The 20,507-nt window shown below is 43.4% G+C and overlaps 1 protein-coding gene across 1 annotated transcript in view; it reads left to right on the top strand.

The window, feature by feature from the left end:
- Positions 1 to 20,507, top strand: part of LOC126235780 (alpha-tocopherol transfer protein-like) — a 237,235-nt gene that overhangs the window by 40,429 nt on the left and 176,299 nt on the right. The gene's annotated exons all lie outside the window — the stretch shown is intronic.

The following is a 20,507-nucleotide window of genomic DNA, read 5'->3' as shown; positions in this document are numbered from 1 at the left end:
GTAGTCAATACCTTACTTCTGGATTGTGGTATCACTATTCAACACAAATAGTAGATTTAGATAGTAAGACTACGACAACATGTTCGTTGTCTATGGTTGCCTACAAGAGCTCTGCTAGCAATATCGTTTGAAACGCTGTGTTCGATTCAGAGGGGCATCTTGGAATGAAGAGAAACACCTTCCACAGTGAAGATTCGACTGTTTTCCTGACAAGCGAGTTATTTTGCCAGTCGCCAGACCTGTTCTTAGTGAAACAAACAAATCTCGATAACCTTCATAAAAGAGAAGCCAACTCCTCCCCTGATTAACAAATTTTTCTTCTGTTCTTCTACTGCTGCTGCTACTACTATTACTACTGATGACGACGAAGTGTACTCGACATCTCCAGCCCCAGTGTCTTAACATCACATTGAGCTATCGATATGCATGCGACAGCATACGCCACCTAATACTCGTATGTTCCAAAACGCCTCGCGTAAAAAGGGGATTCTTTCGCCTCATACCTCGGGTTCTGTTGGTGATAGATACGGTCAAGTGTTTTGGATAGGCTTTGGGCTAGGGACCATTTGTATACCCAACAGAAGGACCATCTGCCCTGCTGAGGCAGAGAAAAGAAGGAACACAAAAAATGCGAATATGTTGACGTTTAAAAGAATCTAACTGAAAAGTGGGATGCCAGCTACATCATTCTACCTTCCTCAGCACTTTAAAAAATTCTCACAAAAATTTTGGCATGTGAACTTATTTTTATGCTGAGAGAGATGGAGACAGTGGCAGTAGAAAAGATATGGAAAAGTAATAAATATTGGAAAATAGTAGACAGTGGTTGTGCTTTGGAAAGAGCGAAGGAGACTGTGACAGTGTGAGAGACAGAGAGGGACACAGTGGCAGTGGAACATAGTTGACAGTGGTGGGAAAAGAGTGAAGGAGAGGAATGAAGAGACAGAGAAAGTGGAAATGGGTAATAGATAGTAGTAATGACAGTGTATGCAGTGTATGGAAATCACAACGAGGAAAAGAGGTAATGACAGTGAGAAGAGACAGCAGCAGTGGGAAGAAATAAATGAGATAATATCAATGAGAGAGAGAGAGAGAGAGAGAAAGAGAGAGCAAGAGGGAAACAGTGACAGTGGGAGGAGACAGTTGTGATAGGAAAGAAAGGAAACTATGGCTGTGGAACGGGAGACAGTGACAAAGAGAGACAAAAGAGATAATGACAACGAGGTGGACTGAATGAATGAAATGAATGAGTGAGTGAGTGTGAGAGAGAGAATGCGCAAGTGGGACTGGATGGGTGTGAGCGACTTACAGCAAAGGATTAGTGGTTCTGAACGAGTTATTTCAAATGGTTCAAATGGCTCTGAGCACTATGCGACTTAACTTCTGAGGTCATCAGTCGCCTAGAACTTAGAACTACTTAAACCTAACTAACCTAAGAACATGACACACATCCATGCCCGGGGCAGGATTCGAACCTGCGACCGTAGCGGTCGCCCGGTTCCAGACTGTAGCGTTTAGAACCGCACGGCCACTCCGGCCGGCTGAACGAGTTAGTTAGGGGAGCTTGTGGCAATGAGGTGAGTTGCATGTTGAAAGCAGTGCGAATATGTTCACGAGCCAAAATTTTGGTGAAAATTTTTGAAGGTGCTGAGGAAGACAGAATGAGGCAGCTGGTACCACACTTTTCAGTTCGATTCTTTTAAACGGGAGCATATCTGTCTTTCCTGTGCTCCGACAAGAGCATTTTTCCGTTGGTATAACATTGCTTAAGCCTATGGGAATGTGATAAATTTAATTAATTTACTTTTCACCTCAAGTTGAACGAGATGTAAGATTAGTAGTTTGTAGAATACTTCAAAGTTGCGTTACAAAACGGTGGGAAACGTTTCATCTGCAGCGAAATAGTGTGCAGTCTCACTGACGTGCCCAGCCTTTTTGTTCAGCCGTTTTCCATTTCTCTTATGCTCCACATTTGGGTACTCGTTCATACTGACTGTAGAGCTTCTATATTTCTTGTAACACAGTCAAACGTTAAATAGTAGAGGGGGGGGGGGGAGGGAAGGGGAAGGAGAGAATGACACGAATATCATATATCAGCGAAGTACACATTGTTTTTGTACCTTTTCGTGATTTTACAGTTTGCAGCTTTATTTATGTATCGGATAGGAGGCCTCACTCTGTCTCTTACTTAGACCCATTACACTCACAGTTAGTCTGGTCGGTGTACTAGATCAAGAGTCGTTAATCCATGTCCAGATTTAATCCAGGTATGACTCACCACCTCGTCCAGAAGCAAGCTCCCTACTATTTTCACTGTATGGCTAGGTCCGCACTGAGCAATCTTGTACTGTAATCGCTTAAAAACCGTGTCGGAAGAAAGCTAGATCCGCCCCGGAGGCGCTGCAGCATGACTCCGTACCGAGTGGCTTGTGCAATGCTACTTCTCGTACAGCCGGAGCGAGATAAAAAAAAAAAAAACATTTGTGTGGCGCAACGTAATGGACTATCACGTCGCTGTCCCAATTTGGCACGTGACCTTCGTCCGGCGCGCTGCTGCGGGTACCACTTGCAAACTGGGGTTTCTGCGATCAAAGTGGGTAAAGGTCGGCGTTCGAATATCTGTGCCATCGTTACATCCAAATTATCACCCTCAGACATTGCGTAAGTAACAGTCACTTATACTGTTTACATTCACGCGGGAAACGTCGACATGACTGTTAACTGTTTCTTTCACTTTTATCGGGTTCCGCCTAGCCATGCGAACCAAGACTTCTTGACCATGGCACGAGCCTGTACGTATTTCAGTGGTTAGCTAATTTACAGACAAAAGAATAAAACGAAAAACATTGAGTATACGAATAAATAATAAATTACTAATAAGTTATCAACTACTGCGAGGAACTCCTGTACAGAATCCTAGTAGTGTGCCTCAAGGTAACTATTGAACTTAGTCGAAGGTTTGGGGTTAGTCAATTAACTATTCATTTCTACTGGATGTGCTTATTGAAAATGAAACCTGTTGAGTAATGCATTCCCCTCTGTACCACGCTTAATGGAGTTCTGCGAAATTGCAAATTTATTCCTCATGTTAAAAAACATGGAATGGTTTCTGTGAATGCACGAGGGTATTCAGAAAGTAAGTTACACCTGATTATAGCAGGACAAGTAACTTTTATTGCATGCTGCACTGCGGCACTGCTCTTGTTGCGCGGTGGTCTTAACGTGGAAGTGTGCGTTTAACTTACACCCTGAAGTCCCTTCGCATATACTTGACATATACTTCTTTCCCCGCAATTTACTTGCCAGAGTTAGTCCTTCAGATATATTGAATAAAAGACACCATTTTACATGTTTTCACAGTAATGATTTCCTTCGACCATGAATGTCGACAGTTATACAGCTATGAACCCTTGGCGTTTCGTTCTCATCTTAGGTGTGCCCTGTAGACACTTCATTACTTGGGAATGACTTTAGACTGCCAGTGGTGGTGGTGGAGGTGGTGTTTGGTGGTGGTGTGCTCCGTCCACAAAGCAGAGCAATTGCGGAAAACCTCCAGGCTTTCCGCCATACATTTCGTAGCTGTATTTATCTTGATGTCAATTACCTAATATCTTCTTCTTCCTCTGGCCCTCTTCTGTCGCCATTCCTTCTAGTGCATCTTGCCTTACTCAGTCTCTTCTGATACTGTGCCCTAACCAATTTATTTTCGTCCGCTTCATTGCTTCCAGTATTTTTCTTTTCTCATACGCCTTCTGTAACACAATCATGTTCACTATTTTATCTGTAAATTCCACATCTTCCATTCCTTTCTAAATTCACATCTCAAAATACCTTACACATTTCTCCTCTACGCAGCAATATCCCTGTATCGGTACCAGACAGTGATACACTGTATACAAAACAATTCATTAATATTTTCCTTAATTGTTCCTTTACTGCACCACAGAAAATATTACTGCTTCTGCAAGACATTTTCAATAGTTACTCTCATTTTTATTTCATGACTGCATGACATGCTACTAATAATTTTGCAGCCTAGGTATCTGAAACTATTTCTTCCATTAACTCATCACAAAATTTAAGTTTTTTTTCGTTACTTGGCGTGTAAAAATCATTACATTAGTATTCTTTGTTTATCTTCTTACATTTTACTCACAACTGGTGTTTAGTTCTTTTCATGTACTGTTAATTTTTATCTCACTATCCTTCTTCCTATTGCCACATTCTTTTATTTGTAGCAGTTTTTATCATCTAAACACATGTTGAACAGGGGAAACACGACGACCTTGCCTAAACCCTTCCACAATTTCGATTGTCATCTTCTATGCATACATACTTTTACTCTGTAGCTTACAGGTTGCTTATTAACTCCGCTGCAGAGCGAAAATCTCATTCTGGAAACATCCTTCAGGCTGTGGCTAAGCCATGTCTCCGCAATATCCTTTCTTCCAGGAGTGCTAGTTCTGCAAGGTTCGCAGAAGAGCTTCTGTGAAGTTTGGAAGGTAGGAGACGAGATACTGGCAGGGGTAAAGCTATGAGGACCGGGCGTGAGTCGTGCTTGGGTAGCTCAGTTGGTAGAGCACCTGCCGGCGAAAGGCAAAGGTCCCGAGTTCGAGTCTCGGTCCGACACACAGTTTTAATCTGCCAGGAAGTTTTATATGAGCGCACACTCCGCTGCAGAGAGAAAATCTCATTTAGGTTGCTTATTAGTCTTCTTTTCTTTCCAGTTAACTCAGATCTTCAGAACATCTAAAAGTTTAGTCCAAGGAACCCTTTCAAACGCTAATTGCCCTGCATGCTGCACGTTGTCGGATTTGTTTTCTTCGGTATTGGCACCATCAGTCTTTCTGTGACCACTCATCTTTCTTGTAAATGTTAATGGGCAAACTCAGTATTGACGGTGTTTAAAACACTTTTATGTATCTTGACGTGTCTCTCATCTAATTTTCTACACACAAGTGCGAACGAACTTAACGTTGTTACGAACACATTGGTGTCTGATTATGTCGTCTCTTTCTGGGTGTTTGTGATACCCGATGGCGGAACCACTATCCGTATTTTCATATTCTATACTTCTCCACTGTGGCAATACCTCCCACACAGCCATAAATAAGACAGTTATTGGAAGGGATATTCGAAAGTGTGTTATTAGCCTTTCAACTGTTATGTTTTGTCTGCTTCTGGTTAGAGATGTTTTTCCAGTGTGCCCATAGTAAATTATACTCTGCACTAAAAAGCAAAATTCAGTCTTTCAGCTCAAGAACCATACCTACATCCAGTTTCCTTGTCTTCAATTCTTGAACTTCTCATTATTTTGTTTTCATCACTATCACGTTTTATTTTATACTGGATTATACGAGGGCTATTCCGAAAGTAAGGTCCGATAGGTCGCGAAATGGAAACCACGGTAAAAATCAAAAATGTTTTATTTGCAACAGTTAGATACACCTTGCAGCTACTTATCTCCATAGTCGCCGACCCGACTTAGACGTGTATCGTAGCGTTGTACCAACTTTCCCATACCCTCGCTATAGAAGGCAGCCGCCAGTGCTCTCCGCCAATTCTCTACGCTGGCCTACGGCTCGTTGTCTTGTGCCGAAATGTTGTCTTCATAACCAGCGGTTCATGTGACCAGAGCTGAAACTCAGAGGGAGACAATTACGGGCTGTATTGTGGGTACTCTCACATTTCCATTTGAAAACGATGCAGGAGCATCTTCATTGCCCCTGCAGAATGCGGCTGAGAATTGTCTTGAAGACGAAACAGCACGACAGTTATGTAATGTTAGCTGCATAGCTTCAGGGGAAATTTCTCACCAGGCCCCCGTACTTGGCGGCAGACACTATTTTCTAGACATCTTTACGCACTCACTGCGAGCTCAGAAATGAGAAGAGCGACGTGATGCTAACTGGGGTTATACTAGAGACACTACCCAACACATCTGTGCAAAGCTTTATCGGATTTTCATAGTCGTTTCCATTTCGTGACCGATCGGACCTTACTTTCGGAATAGCCCTCGTACAAGGGATTAAAGTTGATCGTGCTTGCATTCCCATTACATAGCAGCTTGTTCGCAGCTTTATAATTACAGCAACCTGAACAGCATTTCTTGGAACAACTTCTTCAGTATTATAGCTTCATTTTTTTTGTGAGTGCCTTTCGAATGCATTTTCATCTGCAGTTCACAGAGAATTGTAGAAATCACATGTCTGTCTTAGACGCCACTGACCTTCACTGAACACTCTGATTGGCCGTTATAACTACTATGAGTTGCCAGTAACCAGAGATTCGTGTACGCGAATTTCAGAACGGGCGTTGAAGATGTTCATAATCTTTGTGCCTCTTTCAAGTCCTCGTGTCTTCTTACTGCGGCTATGCACAAAGCTTCAGGTAATGCAACTCCGTGCAAATCTATGCTAGCTTACTTGTCATTCCATTCCTCTACAGAATAACGTTTACTTTACAAGTTTCAGTGATGGAGTCATGCTGCAATTTTAGTATATTCTGATCACAAGTAAACTCAAATCGTGGAGTATTCCAAAAATACTAATACGAGGGTTGGAACTTTAATAGTGGCAACTATTTATTTACAGTTCGTACAAAATAGATAAATGTTCCAAAGTTTTACTGACCTTCAGACTAGTCACCAGCATCGTGTATAACCCGTTGCCAGTGATGTGAAAGTCGTAGGATACTCTTAGCAGTGCCAGTTTTTTTGACAGTTTGAGCGGCGCGGTGTATTGCCCGAAGAATTTGTAGCAGTTCTGAAGCGAATGCCGTGAAGTGATTCCTTCAGTTTAGAAATCGAGTTGAACTTACGAGGGCTTAAGTCAGGGGAGTGCACAAGGTGGTATAGCAGTTAGCAGCCCCATCAGTCAAACAAATCAGTAACAGCTTGCACTGTACGTCCTTGAGCATTGTCCTGCAAAATGATGGACTGGTCCTGCAGAAAGTGTCATCACTTTTGTCTCTATGCCTTTCATTTTTGGAACACAACCTACGACCAGCTTGGAGACAAAAGTGATGACACTTTCTGTAGGACCTTACCATCACTTTTCAGGACAATGCTCAAGCACGTACAGTGCAAGCTGTTACTGATTTGTTTGACTGATGGCCCCGCTAAGTGCTATACTCCCCTGACTTAAGCCCTCGTAAGTTCAATTCGATTTCTAAACTGACGGAAACACTTCACGGCATTCGCTTCAGAACTGCTACAAATTCGTCGGGCAATAGACCGCGCCGCTCGAACTGTCAACACAACTGGCACTGCTAACAGTATCCTACGACTTCCACATCGCTGGCAACGGGTTATACACAATACCGGTGACTACTTTGAAGGTCAGTAAAACTTGGAAATAAGTATCTATTCTGTACGAGCTGTAAATAAATAGTTGCCACTATTAAAGTTCCAAGTCTTGTATCAGTGAAACATTCGAAGTGGGGGCCTCTGAAATGTGCGAAGATGACAGATGAGGTAGACATGCTGCTGCACGACATTTCTTCCCTTGTGAATGTACTGATAAATTTCACAGAAAAATGTGACTATTGTACCAAACGTTAACCTCGCTCTAAGAAACGTTCACCCATGTTTGGTTTAAACAAGCGCAAATGTGAACAAGTGTCACAAATCGTAATACAACGACCATTTTAAGAAGATGGTCTTTTAGTATCATACGAAGTAAGAGTCTTAAAAACTAAAACATCACGAGGTAGGTAGCAGTCTCGACCAGTACAAGCTCTAAGTTCAGTATCTTTCACAGCTGCATTAATGCCATAAAGAGAGGACGCATTCAGTCATTGATCGTGAAGCTCGTAAACGTAGACATTTTCTTTCTATCGTGTGGGCCATTGTGGAAAGTCAGCGACAAACTAGATCGGCATCCTGTAAGTGCTACGTCTGACCGGCACACTGTCAGCTGCTTTATGTAAGAACTGGCTTGCCTCCGTAGCTCGACAGTGCCGACTCATTCCTGGCGGCAGCTGGTTTGTATCCCAACGGAATCTTCCGTCCCTGGCCTGCGAGAAGAGGGAGTTGCTGGCGCACGGTCTGTGCTCACCATACTGGTACACAACTGTAGTTGCTTAAACATCTCAAAGCGTTTTATGGAGTTTTGCTCTGTGACAGTGTTGAAGGTGATCAGTTAGTTTAACGGCTACCTTGCTGCTGATGGGGAGAAGTAGGCAGTGTGCTGACAGTAAGTATTAACATCTGTCATTCAAACACGAGTGCGAAGAAAGAAACGATTAGTCATCTGAGCAGTCTTCTGTTGTCTCGCAGTCAACAACGATGCCTGATAGACTTTTTCTGCGTAAGAACTACAGGGCTCAGGAAAATACAAAAATACAAATTCCACGACCAAATACCGTTGGTGATCGCCACATTCGGGATTCAGGGAGATGCGCCGGCTCCAGATCCAAACCGTACGGCAGATTAATGACAAGGGCCGATGTACCGGCCAGTCGGGATGTGATTTTTAGGTGTTTTCCCACATCCAACTAGGTGAATAACGGCTTGTACCCACGTTATATGACCCTGGGTCAACTTTGGCTTCCTGGGAATGTATCATATCCATAAAAAAATGTTTTGGGAGAGGACAATAGCCATTAATTTTTCAATGTAGGCAAAAAATGCCCTAAAATAGTCAAATCTGGCTAATGTAGAGTTAAGTGAAGCTGTGGTTATCCATTGAAAATGACGATACGTCTGATTAAACTAGTAAAGAAACTTGGCCATACTTCTGGTTTAAAGAAGGCAGAAGTACGCTTTTCTGCCAATTTCCATCTGCAGATGTATTCTGCTGTATGGAAAAGGCGGCAAAACTGCATGTTTACGTTACTAAGTACACAGTGTTTCAGTCAGTCCACCACTGAGGTTCTTACATTGCAGTTGTCCGGTTTACAGGAAGTCTGATATTTTACTGTTTGTTCTTTCGAGGCATATGTTGTCACTGTCATGAAACAGCAGTCCCGTTTCAGGTAACTTTAGCTTGTTAAGCCCTCTTATGCCCATCAGTGAATTTTTCCCATTGTTGTGGAGCTTTGATGTCCGTCGCACTGATCTGACACAGGTTCGTCGAATTTTACGCGGATGACTTCAGGCGAATTCTGGTATAGTACCTTCAACAATGCGACGATCGGTTCTTGCCCACATCATCCTCCGTAGCCCACCTTTCTTCAGTTCTTACGAATAGTGCACGCTGCAACAAAGCAAAATATCAAAAGCTTCTACTATCTGCTTGTCGGTACTGTTTATCGTCCACATTGGACATCCATATAAGGCTACAGTCCAGATAAATACTTCCACCAGTCTCACTAATTCGTAAATTTATATAAGGTGTCAGCAGATTTCTCTCTTTCAGAAATGCATTTATTGCTGTCGCCAGTCTGAATTGTAGGCTATACAGTTTGTACTTCTGCCATATTCAGTTATGTTGATTTCCAAATAGCAAAACTCCTCTACTTTGTAAATAGCAGGATTAGGGGGAGTGGGTTCAAATGGCTCTGAGCACTATGGGACTCAACTGCTGAGGTCATTAGTCCCCTAGAACTTAGAACTAGTTAAACCTAACTAACCTAAGGACATCACAAACATCCATGCCCGAGGCAGGATTCGAACCTGCGACCGTAGCGGTCTTGCGGTTCCAGACTGCAGCGCCTTTAACCGCACGGCCACTTCGGCCGGCCTAGGGGGAGTGGGGGTCAATGCTACCGATAAGGACATGCACCGGATATGACGTAGGATAAGTTTGTTTGTAGGACTTCGTTTAGGGAAATTATGGTAGGGAACCGCAGCGAATCAACATCGTGGCCTGCCCGGAGCTAGGGGCACGCTCTTCGGGTTTACCTCGATGAGCAAGGCTATCAAAAGTAGGTTTATATCTCTCACTGGCACACATGTGACGCTGCAGGCGATAGGAACTAGTTATAAGAAATAGAAATAACTCCTAGGTACTAGACATTAAATGCCCATTGTATGTAATACTAACTGTAGCTCACCTGAACATTGTAACTAGCTGCAATATAAGTACCAGTTGTATAATTATTATGACCCACTAATCAGATAATGGAAGAGGATGTAGATGAAGATGAAATGGGAGATACGATACCGCGTGAAGAGTCTGACAGAGCACTGAAAGACCAGAGTCGAAACAAGGCCCCCTGAGTAGACAACATTCCATTGGAACTACTGACGGCCTTGGGAGAGCCAGTCCTGACAAAACTCTACCATCTGGTGAGCAAGATGTATGAAACAGGCGAAATACCCTCAGACTTCAAGAAGAATATAATAATTCCAATCCCAAAGAAAGCAGGTGTTGACAGATGTGAAAATTACCGAACCATCAGTGTAATAAGTCACAGCTGCAAAGTACTAACACGAATTCTTTACAGACGAATGGAAAAACTAATGGAAGCCAACCTCGGGGAAGATCAGTTTGGATTCCGTAGAAACACTGGAACACGTGAGGCAATACTGACCTTACGACTTATCTTAGAAGAAAGATTAAGGAAAGGCAAATCTACGTTTCTAGCATTTGTAGACTTAGAGAAAGCTTTTGACAATGTTGACTGGAATACTCTCTTTCAAATTCTAAAGGTGGCAGGGGTAAAATACAGGGAGCGAAAGGCTATTTACAATTTGTACAGAAACCAGATGGCAGTTATAAGAGTCGAGGGGCATGAAAGGGAAGCAGTGGTTGGGAAGGGAGTAAGACAGGGTTGTAGCCTCTCCCCGATGTTATTCAATCTGTATATTGAGCAAGCAGTAAAGGAAACAAAAGAAAAATTCGGAGTAGGTATTAAAATCCACGGAGAAGAAATAAAAACTTTGAGGTTCGCCGATGACATTGTAATTCTGTCAGAGACAACAAAGGACTTGGAAGAACAGTTGAATGGAATGGACAGTGTCTTGAAAGGAGGATATAAGATGAACATCAACAAAAGCAAAAGGAGGATAATGGAATGTAGTCGAATTAAGTCGGGTGATGCTGATGGAATTAGATTAGGAAATGAGACACTTAAAGTAGTAAAGGAGTTTTGCTATTTGGGGAGCAAAATAACTGATGATGGTCGAAGTAGAGAGGATATAAAATGTAGACTGGCAATGGCAAGGAAATCGTTTCTGAAGAAGAGAAATTTGTTAACATCGAGTATAGATTTAAGTGTCAGGAAGTCATTTCTGAAAGTATTTGTATGGAGTGTAGCCATGTATGGAAGTGAAACATGGACGATAACTAGTTTGGACAAGAAGAGAATAGAAGCTATCGAAATGTGGTGCTACAGAAGAATGCTGAAGATAAGGTGGGTAGATCACATAACTAATGAGGAAGTACTGAATAGGATTGGGGAGAAGAGAAGTTTGTGGCACAACTTGACCAGAAGAAGGGATCGGTTGGTAGGACATGTTCTGAGGCATCAAGGGATCACCAATTTAGTATTGGAGGGCAGCGTGGAGGGTAAAAATCGTAGATGGAGACCAAGAGATGAATACACTAAGCAGATTTAGAAGGATGTAGGTTGCAGTAGGTACTGGGAGATGAAGAAGCTTGCACAGGATAGAGTAGCATGGAGAGCTGCATCAAATCAGTCTCAGGACTGAAGACCACAACAACAATCAGATAAGGAAGTGGGTTGATATTGTATAATTATTGTGGTTTGTAATAAAGATTTTTGTTAAAAAAAAGTAGCATTTATGGCGTACCACACCTCGATGAGTGGCATATGATTCCCACATTCAGATGCAGATTGCTCCGTTAGCTCACTAGTTCGCCTCTGGTCAGACAAGCTACATTTTGAAGGTGAGGGTATGAGGGATTTTATTACCTCTCATTATCTCCTTTTTCACGAAAAATATTCACAGCATTTGGCATTTACACCAAACGAATTTCCCTATATGAGATGCTGAGAGGGATTCTTTCACCACCACCACCTCTCAGCACCCCTTTACTTCATTTCCGCTCCTCCTTAATACAACGAGAAATTCGCTAATTGCTAATGCGTCTGCGAAACGCGATCGCAATCTTTCAGACTCCTTTTGCTACACAGTGACCGTAACAGTAGTTGCGTCCTCGCTCTCTCGATATTACGTCTTGCTGACGTGATTGCCATTACACTATATCAGCTCCTCGTTCAGACGTGTGCTAAGTTAAGTCGATAGAAGTTGGCGGCCAGGCGCTGCGCCTTAATGAGAGGCGGGAACGGCCAGTGGACGCGGTGGCCTGCCTGCAGCTGCGGTTCGCCTTGACTCCTCCGCAGCTGCCGGAGGCAGCGCCGGTGCTGGCGAAACGTCCTACCCCACGCCTGGAATACCGTTTCATGCCGCACGCAACATGTACACGAACTAGTCGTACATCACTCCCAACAGAAAATTAAAATAGAACTTTGTGTGTCTGTAAATTGATAGTTAGTAACAATTACCCTCAGCTCACTGTACATTTTACCCGTTCCCTTTAGAAACTCTTGCCTTCCCGCAATCTTTCTTTTGACCGAACCAGTCACTGGATGATACACTACTGGCCATTAAAATTGCTACACCAAGAAGAAATGCAGATGATAAACGGGTATTCATTGGACAAATATATTATACTAGAACTGACATGTGATTACATTTTCACGCTATTTGGGTACATAGATACTGAGAAATCAGTACCCAGAATAACGGCCTTGATACGCCTGGGCATTGAGTCAAACAGAGCTTGGATGGCGTGTACAGGTACAGCTGCCCATGCAGCTTCCACACGATACCACGGTTCATCAAGAATAGTGACTGGCATATTGTGACGAGCCAGTTGCTCGGCCACCATCGACCAGACGTTATCAATAGGTGAGAGATCTGGAGAATGTGCTGGCCAGGGCAGCAGTCGAACATTTTCTGTATCAGAAAGGCCCGTACAGGACCTGCAACATGCGGTCGTGTATTATCCTGCTGAAATGTAGGGTTTCGCAGGGATCGAATGAAGGGTAGAGCCACGGATCGTAACACATTTGAAATGTAACGTCCACTGTTCAAAGTGCCGTCAATGTGAACAAGAGGTGACCGGGACCTGTAACCAATGGCACCCCATACCACCACGCCGGGTGGTACGCCAGTATGGCGACGACGAATACACGCTTCCAATGTGCGTTCACCGCGATGTCGCCAAACACGGATGCGACCATCACGATACTGTAAACAGAACCTGGATTCATCCGAAAAAATGAGGTTTCGCCATTCGTACACCCAGGTTCGTCGTTGAGTACACCATCGCAGGCGCTCCTGCCTGTGATGCAGCTTCAAGGGTAGCCGCAGCCACGGTCTCCGAGCTGATAGTCGATGCTGCTGCAAACGTCGTCGAACTGTTAGGTGCAGATGGTTGTTGTCTTGCAAACGTCCCCATCTATGACTCAGGGATCGAGACGTGGCTGCACGATCCGTTACAGCAATGTGGATAAGATGCCTGTCCTCTCGACTGCTAGTGATATGAGGCCGTTGGGATCTAGCACGGCGTTCCGTATTACCCTCCTGAAGTCACCGATTCCATATTCTGCTAACAGTCATTGGAACTCGACCAACGCGAGCAACAATGTCGCGATACGATAAACCGCAGTCGCGATAGGCTAGAATCCGACCTTTATCAAAGTCGTAAACGTGATGGTACGCATTTCTCCTCCTCACGCGAGGCATCACAACAACATTTCACCAGGCAACTCCGCCCAACTGCTGTTTGTGTGTGAGAAATCGGTTGGAAACTTTCCTCATGTCAGCACGTTGTAGGTGTTGCCACCGACGCCAACCTTGTGTGAATGCTCCGAAAAGCTAATCATTTGAAAATCACAGCATCTTCTTCCTGTCGGTTATATTTCGCGTCTGTAGCACGTCATCTTCGTGGTGTAGCAATTTTAATGGATAGTAGTGTATATGGTCTAACGTGAATTCCGAATCGCGGGGTAACACAGCATTTTTCACATACACAGATACAATCCATCGTCGTCCCTTTTTTCACGTCTGACATGTCTGTGAACAATACCAACTTGCATTATGATTCGTAGTTCACATTAGGCCGTGGGTCCGCCCGTTACTTGATCGGTGAGCGAACACAGAGGTTGCTGGAACGCAAGCGTCCACCAGACGCGTACCACCCCCAGTAGGAACATGCCTAGTAAACCGCTGACGTGTTCGCATGAACATAGGGTGTGAGTTTCGTAACATGACGGCTATATATTGCTTTGTGATGTTTTTCCATTTTTCTGGCACTGCTTCGTTCTTATTTTATTGAGAGTACGGAATATGTTTGCTCGGAAGCAAATATTTTCGGATTTCTCGCTCACTAGCTGGCCAAATCAGGAAATATTGCTGCGTTCTCTCCATAGTCTTCCATATAATTTTGTATTCCCTCCCACACGCACACAATGTATCCTATTTTGCGAAATTTTAATTGAGACCTTTGCTCTGTCAGTTTCGTTTATTTCGAGCATCATAAATAGCAAATAAAAAATCTACTATGTCCTGTCGGACAGGTACGACGGGACAGTGGAGACTACCAGCGAGTGGCAAGCCGAGAGTTGGGTTCAAATGGCTCTGAGCACTATGCGACTTAACTTCTGAGGTCATCAGTCGCCTAGAACTTAGAACTACTTAAACCTAACTAACCTAAGGACATCACACACATCCATGCCCGAGGCAGGATTCGAACCTGCGACCGAAGCATTCGCGCGGTTCCGGACTGAAGTGTCTAGAACCGCACGGCCACTCCGACCGGCCGAGAGTTAGGGTCGGACGGGAAGCGTGTCCGGAAGACAGAGGCGCTAAGGAGACCACTCACGTAAAGTGCGAAATCGGGGTTCGAGTCCTGGTCCGGCAAAAATTTTCAAATTTCACCGTTGAATTATTTCAGTGCACAACTGCGGGCGACGTCGGTCCCCCATTTGAATAAAAAATGTTATACAGAGACTTGACTTCGATTTAAAGATCCCGTAACTACCCAACAACTTGTCCATGGTTAAGCGACGCACAAATAACAAAATCTGTTGTTTCCTTACGTTGTCGTTCTCACTGTGAAGGTGTTTTATTTGTGTACAGTGGCCAAACATCACCAACTGTTGCTTGAAGTTGGACCACCATAGACTCTCATATTTTAGTACGAAAAGCTCGAGAGGGATTCAAATGACACCTTGCTCAGGACTAAGAGTAATACAAAGGTGTCCACAATCGCTATTTTCAAATTTTATGTATATTTTTTGTAATGAGATGACACATGTAGAACATTAAGTACTTGCTAGTACATCCTAGGTCCGCTATGAGTTCTGCAGCCTCTGTGGCATTAGGTAGAGTTCCATTAAGCTGCAGTAAATATTAGTGCTTTTTTTGAGGAATGTAATACAAGGTAGCACACAAATAATATTCAGATCGGATAGTATCAGATTAAAAGTATAAGGATGATGGCTCTGAGCACTATGGGACTTAACTTCTGAGGTCATCAGTCGCCTACAACTTAGAAATAATTAAACCTAACTAACCTAAGGACATCACACACATCCATGCCGGGGCAGGATTCGAACCTGCGACCGTAGCGGTCGCTCGGTTCCAGACTGTAGCGCCTAGAACCGCACGGCCACTCCGGTCGGCTATAAGGATGAGAATTTGAGCATGTCAATTAATTAATTAGCGGTAATACTAAGAACAAATGAAATGGCACACGCACTCACAATCAGTATTAGGGAAGTCCATTAGAAGACTTAGCTTTGGTGGAAGGGTTCTGCGAAGATACACTGAATATGTAAAGGAAATCACAAGACACGAGTGCTATCTATCCTCATCATGTAGGCTTGACGATAAGCATTGAGTATGTCCAGACACGTGTTGCTAGGACCTTAATAGGTCGGTGTAACCCATGTCAAAGTGTAGCAAAAATATTCCTTGGGTGAACTATCAAGTTCTCGCGAAACCCACCTGGGTAAATTTAGAGAACTTTAACTCGTGAGGACTGTGTACCTTGCCACCATCGAATATCACACGTAGGTGTCACGACATGAGAGCGATTTGAGCACGTACAGAGACTTGTAGACACTCTCTCAGACCGTGAGTGGCGTAGGACAGAAAATCGCAAGCCACTCTACAGCGCATAGCGGAAGGTTCATCGTGTTAACGTCATCGATTTTCTTTGCGGTTGAGTCCAGGAAACGAGTGTCCATCTCCAGAGATTTCGTCGTCTACGGTACGTTAGTCTCTTCCTTCTTTTCTTGTACCGAATGTGGCTGTCTAAATGCCTATCTACATGCTTAAATCTCTCATCTTTTGATACGTGCGAGAGATACATGGGTGATAGTGTAATGGTCGCGCAGATTTACCCAACGGGATCCGTGAGAACTAGATGTGGATGTAGCGTAGCTCTTTCGGGGAACACTACCTTGACTCCATTGTATATTATTAGAAGAGGGTTACTATTCGCCTAGATAGTGATGTGCTACGATCTGCAACTGTAAAAAACGTGTTTGAAAACTCTGCAGCATTTCTCATTCCTAATGCGGCTCCGTACCGCGAGGAATGAGCATTTACGACCACTGCTTCACTATCACAAAATATTCCATTTAGGATCCTCTAACATCTACTTAATTTTGGCTGTAGAGCACAAAAGGTGACACTTTTTAAGGATCATAATGTGTATGTATAACAGGTAATCAGTGAAATGACATGTGCTCGGAAAAGTGGTTTTCGGTTCTCGTTCGCCAACGGAGTCCTCGTTGCAGTCTATGTTCTTTGTCCTTCCACGCTGCAATCGCGGAATTAAAGGAGAACGATGGTAAAACTGTCCTCTGGACATCACCACCTAATTTTTTAGTACGTTGTCGTTAATATTTACTGTTGAAAATCATCTTTCCATTAGTTTTTGTACGTATAGGACATAAAATACGGCGTTAAAACGCATAATAAGTTATAATAAAGGAGGGTGTAATCTGCAGTGATCAGCGTTAAGGAACGCCTGCCAAATCCAAGACTCACTCGCACGCCTCCCTATTAACGCACTACGAGCGAGCTTTTGCCAGTGACTGACTGCAGCTGAGCTGTGCCCACCACACTCTTCTTTTGAATCATTCATAGAACTTCCCAGCTCCTGGGCTTTGTTAAGTCACTAATCATCCTTCCAGAATTTCTACCCTTCCAGCTTCTGTTCTGTTAGTGTACATGTATCCCAATACGTTTTAAACCAAAATTTTAATTTCGTTTATTTCAAGGAGAATGTGTTGGTACTGGATGTAGATTTGTATCAAGTCTGCGTAAAGTTATCAAAACATAACACTCGCTTTTACACACCACCCATCTATCACTCCTCCTCCTGCCCCCACCCCTTTCATTTTCCTACAAGCCTTTGGCTTACTTGCAGACTGGAAATGAGAAACACTGGAAGAGCGAAATGTCAAACTGTAAGACAGATAACTGGAAAAAACATGACAGATTAATGTTAAAAATCATTTTATTTGAAGGACAACAAATTGTCAAAGTTTCACATAGTTTGTAACGTCTGACAGAAGAAGTAATACAAAAGTGTAACAAGTTTCGCATTTAAAAATTATAAATATGAAAATTTAGATATAGACGCTTCATTTCCAATGATTCACTGAATGTGCTCAGCCTCACCTCACTTATTTCTGAGCAATAACAAATAACTCGGTCTGACAACACTGACACAGTGCCCCCCCTTCCCCCCCTCCCCCCCTGTGGACTAACAACTCTTTTGAGAGTACGTGCGTGGCCCTACCTTGCAGTACTCCTTCCTTTTCCGCGATGCACGTCTGTCGTCCTATTCTTTCTCCCCTCCCTCGGGTATCATGTCTTGTGAACACTTGGGAAATCGAAACTTGTGAAGGTATTGGAAGACTTAGGGATGACGAAAGACAAAAATGAAATCCGCATGTGTGTGTCTAAAGGCCGGCACATACGTTTGAGGCACAAAGGGCGACTGGGTAAGGCGTAACTCCCAGCGCCCGGATCAAATTGTAGGACTGCGTCAGGGCGCTGATGACCTCGACGTTGAGCGTCCGTTAAGCCCCAACACACACACACACACACACACACACACACACGACTCGCCCATACCCCTGGTAAAAGCCAGGCCCAGGGAGGGATGGTTGCCTGAAATGTTTCCTTCCCAATTGCCGATTGATTCCTGTGTCTGGAGTTCGGGCGGGATGTGACCTCAGGTGTGAACAATCACCTAAGGCAGGTGTGCTCCTCTGTGAGGGTCTCCGGAAGGAAGGAGCATGTCATTGGAGGCGCTGGCAATCGTGGGGGATCATCAATGCATCTCTCCATCAATGCAACCTCTGTCTCACAAACGGAAATGGAATGAGGCCAAAGATAACACGAATCTTCCAGATGCAACTCGCTATCTCGTGGAATCACACATAGGAGGAGGTCAGGACTTTTCCACAGTGAACCTGTTCATCATTCAGGAAGGTGTGCATACAACTGCATGTCCGCCGAAGTCCTGCACTCGTTTACGCAATGAGACTTTCTTTCTAGAGATAGACATTCCCTTTCAAGCTCAAAAACTGCTTAAAGCTACGCTCCTCCACGGATACCCTGTTCATGTAGAGCAGGGGTGGCCAAGATTTCGAAGCTCGCGGGCCATGCCCAAGCCCAGATGCCAAAGCGCTCAGGCTCGGTTCACGTTTCCCCCACTGCCACGCTGCGGTGTCTGAGAACGAGGAGGGAGAAGAAGGGAAAACAGCGAACGCGCCGAATTTAAATGTCAATAAAGTCCTATTGCATACGACTTATTCCACATTTCTCAGTGACACAGGTTACAAACAAAACCAGTTTTCAGTATTAATTATTTTCGGGGCACTGAAGACATAATTATCTGGTACAAACTATCGACATACGACAGACGAGGACAATTTCAGAGAGTTTCGCACTCAATTTGCCATGTAATCATAACTCAGTTTCATAAACGAAGGAAGGTCAGTCACACAAATACCATCATCATCATCATCATCATCATCATTTAAGACTGATTATGCCTTTCAGCGTTCAGTCTGGAGCATAGCCCCCTTATGACATTCCTCCATGATCCCCTATTCAGTGCTAACATTGGTGCCTCTTCTGATGTTAAACGTATTACTTCAAAATCATTCTTAACCGAATCCAGGTACCTTCTCCTTGATCTGCCCCGACTCCTCCACACAAATATGTCGATCAAAATATTGTAGCACTTTTGCAACCTCATTATGAAGACTTGGAAAATGTACCTGAGAAAAGCAATGTCGACCTCCTGGGCAGTTTTAACGTAAAAAGATTTGTAATTAAAACTGGAATTACCTTGCAGGTTAGTTAGTTAAATCTGCACATGTACAGGGGTGCTTTGAACTGAAACGGCAAATGGTCTCAAAAGCAGTTCGAAAACAGATTCCAAGATTGACGTTAGCAAGTTTATGGTGTTGCATTTCCCGAAAACGTAATAGCTACAAAATTACGGATTGTTTTTGATTGAGAATGCTCGCCAAATATTAAGTCTGTCGGTACCTAATGCAGTCACAGTTTTTAGTCACCGACCTGCTCAATACGCCACGCTGAATTTGTCTTTTCTCGTCACAAAATTTACTTAAAAATTCCGAAATTTCTACACACCCATCGGAATAATTAGGCCGTCACTTAACCACACTTTTGATGTATGAAACACTGCTAATCCGGCAACTTATCATTTCCATCGGAACTACTACTACACACGTCCGAACTGTTTCATGGCTAGGCTCCGACTCTTCCCTAGAATACTCTGTCTTCTCTACCAGCAGAGAAAGGCGCGCGAAGAATATTGCTTTACCATTGGTCAGTTCACTCAACAGCCAATAGCAAAACAACATTCTCCCGCGTCAGTCCGCGCTTTTAATCAATAACCAATCGCAAAATAGTAAACCTAACGACTGCACTTTTTACCGACGTAATTATCTAATATGCTGAAGTTTTGTTTATGCATAAAGTTATTTACTGTTGTTATTTATACCTGAATTAACTTTCCCTTTACCATAAACTTACTTTACAAATCTATTCTACAAAAATAAATTTGTTCACATCCATACTACTTCGAAATGTTCCCACACTAAAAAAAAAAAGGTTCAAATGGTTCTGAGCACTATGGGACTTAACATCTGTGGTCATCAGTCCCCTAGAACTTGGAACTACTTAAACCTAACTAACCTAAGGACATCACACACATCCATGCTCCAGGCAGGATTCGAACCTGCGACCGTAGCGGTCACGCGGTTCCAGACCGAAGCGCCTAGAACCGCACGGCTACACCGGCCGGCTCCCACACTAAATCCCACTACATAATTCGTTAAACAATTATCTTCATATTAACCTTAAACCACACTTACGCATCATTCATACTGCTAAAACACGTTTATAACATTTTACCTACACAAAAACACATAATAATTTATGAAAATACTAGAACAGTTTACGAAAAACATTCTATTACTTTATTGCACTCTAGTGGACACAATCGAAACTAAAATCACAGTCCCCCTATCCA

The sequence above is a fragment of the Schistocerca nitens genome, chromosome 2, assembly GCF_023898315.1.
Source record: "Schistocerca nitens isolate TAMUIC-IGC-003100 chromosome 2, iqSchNite1.1, whole genome shotgun sequence".
Lineage (NCBI taxonomy): Eukaryota > Metazoa > Arthropoda > Insecta > Orthoptera > Acrididae > Schistocerca > Schistocerca nitens.
This window is presented reverse-complemented; position numbering and strand designations above follow the sequence as displayed.